The 12,056-nt window shown below is 42.4% G+C and overlaps 1 protein-coding gene across 5 annotated transcripts in view; it reads left to right on the forward strand.

Moving 5' to 3' along the window:
• P4HA1 (prolyl 4-hydroxylase subunit alpha 1) overlaps positions 1-12,056 on the forward strand; it is a 63,505-nt gene that overhangs the window by 9,379 nt on the left and 42,070 nt on the right. The window lies entirely within an intron of this gene.

Below are 12,056 nucleotides of genomic sequence, written 5' to 3' on the forward strand. Positions count from 1 at the left end.
TGTCAAAACATGGGGGATGTCAGTAGCCGTGCTATGGGGGTGCGCTCCGCACCCAGATCGGGTGTCACCTGCCAGAGGTGGGTACAAAACCTGCAAGGGAGGGGGCAAAAACTCTGACTAACCCCCAGCGAGAACGGCTTGGATGATGGGGCAAGCTTAATGAGGAGATACGGGAAGTGAGACATTCAGACAAAGGAAAAAAGCATTGAGAAGGGAATTTGAAGGAAAAGGTAAGTCAACCTATTTAGAAAATAAAAAACTAACCTTTACCGGTAGGAAGGCTGCCGCTCCAGGTGAGCACACTAGAACAATCAATGTCCACTCAGAAACCAATGGGTGCAGGCAATGCACGGGATATGGAAAAGAGGACAATGAGATATGACTAAGCATTGATATCCAATGCGAAACGCGTCAGTTGTTTTTCCCACTGTGTGCTGATACCTGTAGTGCATTTTTCCTTTACCCAATAAAGGGCACGTCTTTTTAAGAAATTGGAGTGCGGCTGTCCATATCTTTCCTCTTTTGCATAACCTTTACAACCCCTTTAATATGATGGCCGTGCCACATGAGCACTCGCTAGCAACAGAATCGCTAAGACACCCCACACCTTCCCTTATGCAAGTCTCTCCCTCACTGGCTGGGTCAGCTGAATGGCGCTCCCTGGCTTCTGTCACCAGTGTGAAATTTTCTGCAGCATGCTGGGTCAGCGAGGGCAAGTGGTTTGCACACCTGGCATCAGCCTTCTTGTGGGTATGTTAGTTTTATTGTTCAGAATATTTGTTCTGCAATCCCTTTTTTATTCAGTGAACCTTGTCTGATATTGTGTATGAACCCTGCCTGCCTCACTGTACATTGTCCTAGTGTGTGTACATGACATGGCAGCTGTTTACTGTTCTCCACATACAGTACAAGGAAAAAATAAAAGCTTTTTGTAATGGACAAACCTGTTTCCTGAGGTCACATTGAGGGTGATGCCAGAGGGCCGTACATTTAGGTAGCCTGGAGCTTCCTTGAAGCATCTTGTAGAAGTCTGGCTTACTCCCCTGACTTTTGGTTATTTTAGGAAGATCCAAGAAAGCCGATGTTGTCTTCTGAGATGAATGTTGGAGGAATTTCTGCAGCGATTGTTTTTCATCAATGTATTCTAGTCACACTAATAAATGTGTTGATTGCTGTGTTATGAAGACCTTGTTGGGTTTATTTAATAAGAAAAAGTGCAATGTCCTGTGACCCACCACAAGTGATTAGAATGCCTTTCTGCTGTGATTTAAAGTGTTATTAAACCCAGGACTCTGCATTCACTATATCTGGTCTCCCACAGTACAATACTAAATACTTTTTCTCATCAGCACTATATAGCGGTCATGTGACTTCTATCAGTGTCCAGCAGAACACTGGTTAAAGCTTGTAGGAGGAGTTTTCATTCTCCCCTGGTCGTCCTTTTAGGCTGCATGACCCTTTGACTGGACAGTACCGATTGGCCCTGTGCTGATCACATGCGCCCTCCCAAGAAAAAAAGAAGCAACTTTCTTGCAATATACACCAAACTGAGCATACGCAGAGTGCCCCCAAGTCTCTGTTCTATCAGCAGATGGATTGGGGATGTGGAAAAAGGAGAGGATCAGAGAAGACAGGGTCAACTTTTTTATACAACCCCATTAGGTTTCACAGTGAAGTATAACAAGCATGTTTTACTGCTGTGGGTTTAGTAATATATATATGTGTGTATGTGTGTGTATATCTATCTATCATCCCCCTATTCTCCATAACATTTGGGGGGGGGGATGGGGACAAATCTGTAGTCCTGCAGTGAATACCTCAGAGCAAGGCTGAAAATAATGCTTGGGATTTTTTTTCAAATATAATTTTTATTAATGCCCAACATGGGCTAAGACAAATCGGTACAAACATGCATAAATGAACATTCAAAAAACAATAAAAGAAGAAAGGGGGACGACGACATTATCAACATCACGAGCAGGGAGGAATAAGATGGGGTTAATTTTTTTTTTTTTTTATTTTTTTTTTTAGAACATAGAGAGGGGAAAATGACACAGCACAAGCACTGTGTGGTCTATCATGCTTTAAAGGATCTGTGTGTGTGTGTGTATGTATGTCCTCTCTCTCAAAAAAAAAAAATTATAGAAACACTTTGAAAACATATTGGATCTCAACGGGCAAAAATCTCATGCTGGATATCTATACTGATATGGACTGGGTAATGTGTTGGGAATGAAAGGATGGAATATAATTTTTATGGAAATTAAAATTATCCACCTACAGAGGGCTGAATTCAAAGTGAAAAAATTATGCAGCAAGCTAGTCCCATTTTGCTGAAATTTCATTGCAACAACGCAAAATGGTCCTCAGTAGTTTGTATGGCCCCCAAGTGCTTGTATGCATGCCCTGACAACATCAGGGCATGCTCCTAATGAGATGACGGATGGTGTCCTGGGGTATTTCCTCCCAGATCTGGACCAGAGCATCACTAAGCTCCTGAATAGACTGAGGTGCAACCTGGCGGCACCGGATGGACCGAAACATAATGTCCCAGAGGTGTTCTTTTGGATTTAGGTCAAGTGAACGTGGGGGCCATTCAATGGTATCAATTTCTTCATCCTCCAGGATCTGGCTGCATGCTCTCACCACATGAGGCCGGGCATTGTCGTACACCAGGAGGAACCCAGGACCTACTGCACCAGCATAGGGTCTGACAATGGGTCCAAGGATTTCATCCCAATACCTAATGGCAGTGAGGGTGCCATTGTGTAACCTGTAGAGGTCTGTGCGTCCCTCCATGGATATGCCTAACCAGACCATCACAGACCTAACACCAAACCGGTCATGCTGAACGATGTTACAGGCAGTATCAAGTTCTCCGTGGCTTCTCCAGACCCTTTCACGTCTGTCACATATGCTCAGGGAGAACCTGCTTTCACCTGTGAAAAGCATGGGGCACCAGTGGCGGACCTGCCAATTCTGGTATTCAATGGAAAATGACAATCAAGCTCCACAGTGTCCGGAAGTGACCACAGAGCACACTAGAGGACGTTGGGCCCTCAGGCCACCCCCATGAAGTCTGTTTCTGATTGTTTGGTCAGACATTCACACCAATGGCCTGCTGGAGGTCATTTTGTAGGGCTCTGGCAGTGCTCATTATGTTCTTCCTTGCACAAAGGAGCAGATACCGGTCCTGCTGATGGTTTAAGGACCTTCTACGGCTCTGTCCAGCTCTCCTAGAGTAACTGCCTGTCTCCTGGAATCTCCTCCATGCTCTTGAGACTGTGCTGGGAGACACGGCAAACCTTCTGGCAATGACACGTATTAATGTGCAATCCTGGAGGAGTTGGACTGCCTGTGCAACCTTTATAGGGTCCAAGTATCGCCTCGTGCTACCAGTAGTGACACTGACCCTAGCTAAATGCAAAACTAGTGAAAAACAGTCAGAAAAGATGCGTAGGGAGGGAAAAAAATGTCAGACGCCTCCACCTGAAAAAACATTCCTGTTTTGGAGGTCGTCTCATTGTTGCCCATCTAGTGAACCTGTTGTTAATCAGTTTCAGCTGCTTTGCTGTTAATTTTAATTAACAACCCCCTCTGTATACACCCCTCCCCCTCTGCTACTTAATTGACCAGATCAATATCCCAGGAGTTCTGATTCAAAAAGTGTTCCTGTGTGTGTGTGTGTGTGTGTATGTATATATGTGTATATATGTATATATATATGTGTATGTGTGTGTGTATGTATATATATATATATATATATATATATATATATATATATATATATATATATATATATATATATATATATATATAATTATAGAAAATTCCAGAAGATGACATGACTGTATTTGAATAAATGTAGATTATTGTACAGTACCGTCGTTAATAAATAAGACATCCCCTGAAAATAAGCCTGTGTGTGTTTTTTTTTTTTTTTTTTTTTTTTTTTTTGTTTTTTTGTAGCCCAAATTACTGTAAGACCCGGCCTTATTTTCGGGGAAACGCAGTATGTGCGATAAATTGGTAATTTATTAATGAACGGAACACATCATGTGCCTAACAGTGTGTACCAAACCATTTTTTCACATTACAAGCTGGAAAAAGAAGCACAGGTTGATAACATTTTATATTAAGTAAAAGCTACAGTTGAACAAGTAAATTCACCACTAAAATTCCATCCAAGTAAGCTGACAAAATATTTCTATTTTGGTTTACGCCATTGTAATGTTTGACAAGCCCTTCCCACACTATATAGGCAAAGGGTGACCTTGTTAGTTTTAGCTGGTGCCTTTCCTCACTTCTCAGAAACCAGTTGCCCACCCTTATGATGGGAAATAAATCTAACTCCGAAAATGTTAATGTTTATTTTTCAGTAGACTGCCCCTTTAATGATGTTTTATTGGTTGTTCTTCCTTCCTAATAACAAACATGTTTTTACTTGCCACCTCTGTGCAGTGGCTTTGCAGGGGGCAGCCTGGATCCTCCTCTTCTCAGGTCCCACTTTGTTTCTCCTTGCCCCTTCCTCCTGTCGCATGCCCCCACAGAAAGCGGCTTTCTATGGGGGCACCCGAGCAGAGCTGCAGCTCTGTGTGTCCATTTAGACACGGAGCTGCCATTTGGCCCCCATCCCCTGTTTCCTGATTGGCTAACTGCCCCTGACCTCCATAGGAGCCAATGGCCTCACTGCTGTGTCTCAGGTAAGTATTGGGGGTGCTGGTGAGACTGTTACAAATAGAAGGCTTTTTATTTGAATGCATAAAATGCATATATTTTTTTTTTTTTTTTTTTTTATCAAGTTGTTATGGGTAAAGTCCTGCTTTAAGCAGCGAGAACTCTTTAGGAGGCTGCATAACACAGGCATTGATTAATGGCATTTTATTATTATTATTATTATTATTATTATTATTATTATGGTACTTGTATAGCGCTGTCAATTTACGCAGCACTTTACATATACATTGTACATTCACATCAGTCCCTACCCTCAAGGAGCTTACAATCAAAGGTCCCTAACTCAGATTTATGTTGTACACCAGGGGTGGCCAACCAGTGGCCCGGGGGCCACATGTGGCCCGCGACCTCCTGCTCTGGAATGGCAGGTTGGCAAGCCCAGTTTGCAGATTGCCGACCCGTCATACCACAGCATCAGTGGTGTGAATGAAGCTGGTAGTAGAGGAAGAAAGTGGCTGCGGAGCAGAGCCCCATAAGCCAATGTTTCCTCTACAGCACTGGCTTTTGCCACAGGAGGAGTCTATGGCAAAGTTCAGCTAACCCGCAGGATAGACACAGGTGCACTACGCTGCACCCGCAGTGTGGGTAAACCGCAGCACATCAGTGTGAAAGCAGTCTTGGGCCCTTTTCACACAACCAGCCCGACCAAATGGGACCCTCAATTCACCACTTCAGAGAGTCAGGTGTCCGTTTACGCCCGCCTACCTACAATCTGAAAAACGGAAGGGAATTCATCCCCTTCCATCAGGGCAGATCAGAGGGCCTATAGAGTTGCCGTGACCTGTCATCCGCCCGCTCCGCTCATTGTGGCCCGCGACTGGTTACGAAGTTGCTTAAGTGGCCCTCACTCTTCAAAAGGTTGGGCACCCCTGTTGTACACAATAGTGTAAAGGTAAGTTGTGAATACTATTGTCCATTATAGATATTTTCACAAGGATACACTAAAAGTGTAATTTTAGAAAAACCCCTTCCTTCTGGACCAGGCATAAAATCATCTCTTCGTCTTTGACAGTGAGGATCTGTGGGCAGCATCCCAACTTGGCTTGGCATCAGCTCAAAATGCATCTGTCGTGTGAAGGTCGATGGCTTCAGCTCTCTGCAACCGAGTAGAAATATTAACACTTGCCAGCGACTAGAGGAGATTCATAGATAGTGGCGAAGAGAATTCTCTAGACAGAATCAGTTTTTGGTCTTTATCATTCAATATATGTTTTATTTTTTATTAATCAGGTCGTGACCCATCTGTATTTTTCACAGGGCTTCTTTCTTTCTTTCTTTCTTTCTTTCTTTCTTTCTTTCTTTCTTTCTTTCTTTCTTTCTTTCTTTCTTTCTTTCTTTCTTTCTTTCTTTCTTTCTTTCTTTCTTTCTTTCTTTCTTTCTTTCTTTCTTTCTTTCTTTCTTTCTTTCTTTCTTTCTTTTCCTTTCCTTACCCCATTAATGATTAGAAAAACATTATTTTCCTAAGAATTTTCATTTGAAATTCTACCTATCTATGGCAAGCTGTTGCCTGGATTTCCGACAGAAAAATAAACATTAAACAACATGTTTCTAGGCTTGTCGTAGTGTTGTACGTCACCGCGTTTTTGACGGTCGCAATTTGGTGCGTCTGTGTGTATGCAAGACAGCTTGAGCAGAATTCCATCGGAAAAACCCGTCAAGTTTATTCTGAGGAAAAAAACGGGTGTGTGTGTACGCGGCATTAATAAACTTTTTTTTTTTTTTTTTTCTGAAACCGCTTTTACTAAAGGCAAAAGGCTGTTTCTCCCCCACCCTTGCACGTGACTGGGTATCCGTTGCAAAGTAAAACTTCATTAACTTCACTCTGGGGCCAAGTCCCTTCTCAATTACGATGCCTTTGATTCATCTCCAGACACCACACCAGCCTCTGCTGTTTGACCCACCAACAGGTTTTTTTTTCTGTCCCCCATAATATGTACTTCCTGCCCTTGATGTTGCCTCTGAGGACCAAGGACTGGGAACCCCGAGGCATCCAGGGTAACCAGATTTATTTATTTTCCTGTGTAGACAGCAGTATTCTCCACTTTCCCCCACAGAAAGTTGTGTGTTCTACCCTATTGGGTTATTGCAACCTTGCAGAATGGTAATTCCCATATTCATTATCTAAATCAGCACTCTTGGAGTTCTAGGTTGGTATGTGTATGTAAAAATATTAAGGGCTTTCCTGCCTCTCCTCTTTATTTTTTTTCCGGTGGACATCCTGGGTTGTTCTTGGGGCCTTTACCTTGCGCTCTCAGCGCCACCCTGGACCCCTTAGGACACACGGGCTTCAAGTTGATCTAACTTGCAAAGATGTTCACTGTGTCTGCTTATTGTAGCTTTTACATTTCCAACCTGAGTGGCTTGTGTTAAAGGTGCTTTTAGCTAGAAAGTCCTCTGATCCAGTGTTTTCATTGGATTCGCAGAGGATTTCATGTCTATGGTCAGCTTTAGAAAATCTGGTCAACTGATCTCAATGGAGAAGGTGATCAGACTGAACAATTGTGTCCGTTCTCTTAGTTTTTTCAATAGTAATGCAGTACTGGGGTGGGTTTCAGCATGTTTGGTATGCCTTCTCTTGTACAGTCATAAACCGGAAAGCCCATGATAACTGATCGCCCCTACTTTTATCCAAAGTGGTGTTTGCATACCTAACCACTCTTTGCAGCTTTAGTGTTCTTTATCCCCATATCATAGAGAAGTGCAACGAATAGGTAACTGTTTTGTTGGAAATAATGTAAGAGAATTTGCTACCCCCTAACATGCTTTTTGTATAACCCCTTTGTCTATACCAGTGGTTCTCAACCATTCTAGGGTCGGGACCCCTTAATAAAATTTCCCAATGTGTGGGGACCCCTAACAGTAAAATTATTTTCGTAGCGTGGGTTGTCAGTACCCAAGGCAAGATGAGTAATTTGTGCCCCTAACCCACGGATATTTAGTCCTTTCCTCTTGTACAGTATTAAAAACCCTTATGGTACATTTTAGGATGTACCTATAACTCTTTCTCTTTCTTCTCCTTTCTTTTCCTTTTATCTCTCTCTATCCTAATTTCTTTTTCGTTTTTCGCCATCCCTCTCTCTAGCCGCCTTTCTAGCTCTTTCTCTCCCTTTTTCTCTCCCTTTTTCTTTGTCCCCCCCCCCTCTTTTCATCTCCCTTCTGTGTATTCTCTATTTGTATTCCTTTTCTTACTCCTTGGTTGGGGGGGAATGGGATGAGTGGCAGTGCGGTTACTCACTGTGTCTCCAGCTCTGTGGTGTCTCGCAGCAATGACACCTATGCCAAAATCGGGATATGGGGTCTCCTCCAGCCCCTCCCACTTCACATTCCTCACCAGTCAGCTGACCTCTAGTCTGTGCCCCCCCACCCATGCTGTGAAGTGGCTGCGGGCTCCAGGGACAGCTCTGATGGGAATCCACGAAAAGGTTGGGAGAGCGTGTAGGCTTCAGGAACAGCCCAGGATTTGGTGACCCCTGGCAAATCATCATTTGACCCCCATGGGGGTCCCGACCCCCAGTTTGAGAACCACTGGTCTATACGAACTAATGATCTCCTACAGCCTAATCGCATAGACCTGCTATAGCAGAATCCATATATGAAGTAGTTGCTAATAATGATGGCAAGATTGGCTACAGAGCACGGCATCATCCAAATTCTGCCATGTTTTTTTTGTAAACCCAGACCTAATTCCATATCCCTTTATTTCTTAAAACATTTGGCCGACAATGCCGGGTACACTTGTTTCAAAACTGCAAAATCTCTAAATCCAGTTCCAGAGCTTTTCCAGTTCCTCCATAGATTTGCAGGAGTTTTACAGAAATTGTGTCCAATTCATTCAAGTATAACCTAAATGACTCTGCGAATATCTAAAGTGTGTCAAATTTCCAGCCAAGAGCTAGTTATGTAATGCTATTGTATTTCCAAATGAGACCATAAAAAGGAAATGTTTATGTAACAACCAGGTTCACATCTTTAACATCTGCCTGTATATATTTAATCAAGAAATACAAAATCTATTCTAGTTCATTCATTCTTCTTTTTTTCTTTTTTTTCTTCATAAAATGCTCATAAAATCTTTAGGCCTGGTTCACACTTGTGCATTTTCTTTGGTGCTTTTTTGCAGAAGTGCACTACAGTTCATTTAACATGCTTTCCTATGGGACCTGTTTACATCTCTGCTTTTTTCAGCTGCTATGTTTTGGAACAGGTCAGGGACTTTTGTAAACGCAAAACTTTTTTGGTTCAATAGACTTCAGTGAAGATGCGGCAGAAAAGCATGTAGTGTGTTTTTGCAACGATTTTAGCCTAATTTGTATTTTTCAATTTGCCCAACAACATATTGGCCAAAAAAATGCAAAACGCGTCAAAACCGCACTGCAGGATTGGATCAAAAGCAAACTGTGTAGATGTGAACCGAGCCTTGGTCCTGGAATGCCCAAGTGCTCAAACACATAGGGGTTGATTTACTAAAACTGGACAGTGAAAAATCTGGTGCAGCTGTGCATGATAGGCAATCAGCTTCCAAGTTCAGCTTGTTCAGTTCAAGTGGATGTAAACCCTCCATACAGTGAAGTGAACAGCCTCAGATGATACACAGGGATGAGCCAAATCTCCCTACATAGGTTTTAGGCCCCTTTCACATGTCCGCTCCGTCCGTCCGTTCATTACAAGTCCGTTAACGGACTTGTAATGAATCCCTATGGGAACGCGTCCGTTAGCGGATGGAGCATCCGCTAGCGTCCGCGTCAGTCGGGATCCGCTTTTCCGAACGAAAGAAACCCTATTCTTCCGTTCGGCGGAACGGACCGGATGCAGACGGACAGTCTGCGTCCGGTCCCCCATAGGGGAGAGCGGAGCAGAGGCAGGGCGGTCCCTGCACTGTGTGCGGGGACCGCCCTATCCGCCGACAGCTCAGCGGGGATCCCCACGGACACACGGAGCGGACCCAGAAACGGTCCGCTCCGTGTGAAAGAGCCCTTACATGTGTATCTGCGGTCTTCACATTTATATACTGTTTAGAAAGTTCAGATCATGTTGGGAAATTTTTCTCTTCCTGTTTAACCACTTGCCTACCGGGGCTATTTTGGCACTTCTCTCCTTCATGTAAAAATCACAATTTTTTTTTTTTTTTTTTGCTAGAAAATTTATCAAAACCCCCAAACATTATTTATATATATATATATATATATATATATATATATATATATATATATATATATATATATATATAATATATATATTATAAATTTTTAGCAGACACCCTAGGGAATAAAATGGCGGTCATTGCAACTTTTTTTTTTTTCTCGCACGATATTTGCGCAATAATTTTTCAAACGCCTTTTTTTTGGGGGGGAAAAAACGGTTTCACAAATTTAAAAAATAACAAAACAGTAACGTTAGCCCAATTTTTTTGTATAATTGAAAGATGATGTTATGCCGAGTAAATAGATGCCTAACATGTCACGCTTTAAAATTGCGCACACTCATGGAATGGCGCCAAACTTTGTTACTTAAAAATCTCCATAGGTGCCGCTTTAACATTTTTTTTTTTTTTATCAGGCTTACTATTTTTGAGTTACAGAGGAGGTCTAGTGCTAGAATTGTTGCACGCTTTAACGCACGCGACGATACCTCACATGTGGGCTTTGAACGGCGTTTACGGGGCGTTTTGAAAAAAAACTTTTTTTATTTTACTTAATATTTTTACACTTGTTTTATTACTTTTATTCTTATTACAAGCGGTGCCAAAACCTCCCAGATCTTAGAACTGGGAGTAAACAAAAAATATAGCAGTAGGTTACAGCGCTCAGGATGTCTGCACAAACAATCAAAGTGTATAAATAATAAGTGATAGGAAAAAAACCACAACGGCAGCGTATATGGTCTAAAAGTTCATAAGACCATTTAGGGATCAGTCCCAGCAAAGTGCCAATAGGCTATTGTTGGTGGCTATAAACTGCCAGTGCGGATTATTACAGTTGCTCAGGGCAGCTCTCCAGAAGCGAAGCCAGCTCAAAATATGCGAGAGATAAAACAAAAGGAAAAGCGCCTCTGAGTATTCTGTATTTAATTTTTAAAATAAAAAGTATCCAGCACTTGCATCATATAAAACAATGGTGAAGTCAAGGAACACTTGAAAAAAGAGCGCGCAGGTCTGTTCCCTGACTCGCGCACGCTCTGAAACGCGTCATGGTCCTCCTCGCCCCCCGTCCAGCTGACGTCACACGCCAGCAAACGAGATTCCAGCACAGCAGCACTTCACCATCACGGACACAGTCGGCTCCCCCCGGCATCGAGCGGCTGCATTTACCTGGCTCAGATGCTCAACTGGTCGTCGGCAAAGATCTACACCAGCTTCCCGGACTTCACCATTGTTTTATATGATGTAAGTGCTGGATACTCTTTATTTTAAAAATTAAATGCAGAATACTCGGCGCTTTTTGTTTTATCGGGAGTAAACAAAAGGTTGGGAGACCAGCACTGTGGCTGAAATATCCCCCTCCTTCTTTTTTGGCACCGGATGGGAAGGGAGGGACCAAGTGACGAGAAACAAACCAAAACCCTGGGGAATTGATAAAATATTGAATGCGGCGATTTCACTGAGGAAATGCAGGCACCAATGCAAGTATTTCCAATGACAGTCAAAATCCAAAAATAAATGACAGTCAAACAATATCAAAGAAAACCCCAATATGTATAAACTGTCTTCAAAGCACTCAAAGTCTCTATTCCTCCAGATCAACATCTGAAGATCTCAAAGACTGAACAACCACTAATGGGGTAAACAGATTCTGGAGAACTAGAATTGTGGCATTATATCTTTTGCTGTACATTATCCTTTTTCGTGTTTTTATATATCATATGTGTTGTAAAAATTAATTTTTCTATATTTGTATAAATAAATTGTATCCTTTTTATATTATTGTTGCCTATACAATCCCAACTACAGAGGTTACCTTTTACATTTGTAATCATTGAGGGATGATGGCAACTTCATGTTCCTATGCACGAGCCGACCTAATTCATACAATTTTAGTAAGTCAACCCCATAAAGACCTGGCCTGCAGGTACCTGGGGATGCCTGCCATTCGATGACCATTCTGGATTGAATGTATTTCTGCTTTAGGGGTACTTTAAAGTCATGGTCAGGCATCATTGATATCAATGAACAAAGCTGTCAACACTTGTTGGTATATTTGTGGTTTCTAATTGCAGCTGGTTAAATGTATGAGCCTTGGCTACCCTCAGGGAACATGTTATTGTTCACTGACAGCTGCTGTCATAGTTGATGTCTGTCTGTGTAGGGGTTGTGATAAGGGCTA

This window comes from Rana temporaria, chromosome 8 (genome assembly GCF_905171775.1).
Source record: "Rana temporaria chromosome 8, aRanTem1.1, whole genome shotgun sequence".
Taxonomy (NCBI): domain Eukaryota; kingdom Metazoa; phylum Chordata; class Amphibia; order Anura; family Ranidae; genus Rana; species Rana temporaria.